Source organism: Propithecus coquereli, unplaced genomic scaffold (genome assembly GCF_000956105.1).
Source record: "Propithecus coquereli isolate 6110/MARCELLA unplaced genomic scaffold, Pcoq_1.0 Scaffold51, whole genome shotgun sequence".
In the NCBI taxonomy this organism is placed as follows: Eukaryota; Metazoa; Chordata; class Mammalia; order Primates; family Indriidae; genus Propithecus; species Propithecus coquereli.
Window position 1 is genome coordinate 3,295,302 of NW_012150952.1, and position 348 is coordinate 3,295,649.

The 348-nt window shown below is 31.3% G+C and overlaps 1 protein-coding gene across 1 annotated transcript in view; it reads right to left on the reverse strand.

The window, feature by feature from the left end:
- The window catches only part of CCDC178 (coiled-coil domain containing 178), a 466,106-nt gene that overhangs the window by 78,280 nt on the left and 387,478 nt on the right, over nt 1-348 (reverse strand). The gene's annotated exons all lie outside the window — the stretch shown is intronic.

Consider the following 348-nt stretch of genomic DNA (forward strand, 5'->3'; position numbering starts at 1 on the left):
TAGGACATCTTATTTCTGAAATTATACCTGGAAACATATTTCAAAACACATATTGCAATAGAGCTCTTTATATACTGACTCAATATATTGTGGGCTGAGGTAAACATCTTGAATGAAGGGGACATAATCTAATAAATAAATACAATTTGCTAAATGAAGCTTAACTATAAATTGTCTGTTGTGGGTGGAGGCTCTAAAAAGATTAGATTTTTAAACTATTTTCTTAACAAAGACAAATAATCTGTCAACTCTTTCAATTCTTGTCAATGTGACTTTTTTAAACAGAATAGTTCACAGATATTCACTGTGGGCTTGTTGAGATAGCTCCTTTTCCCAACTACCATGTAC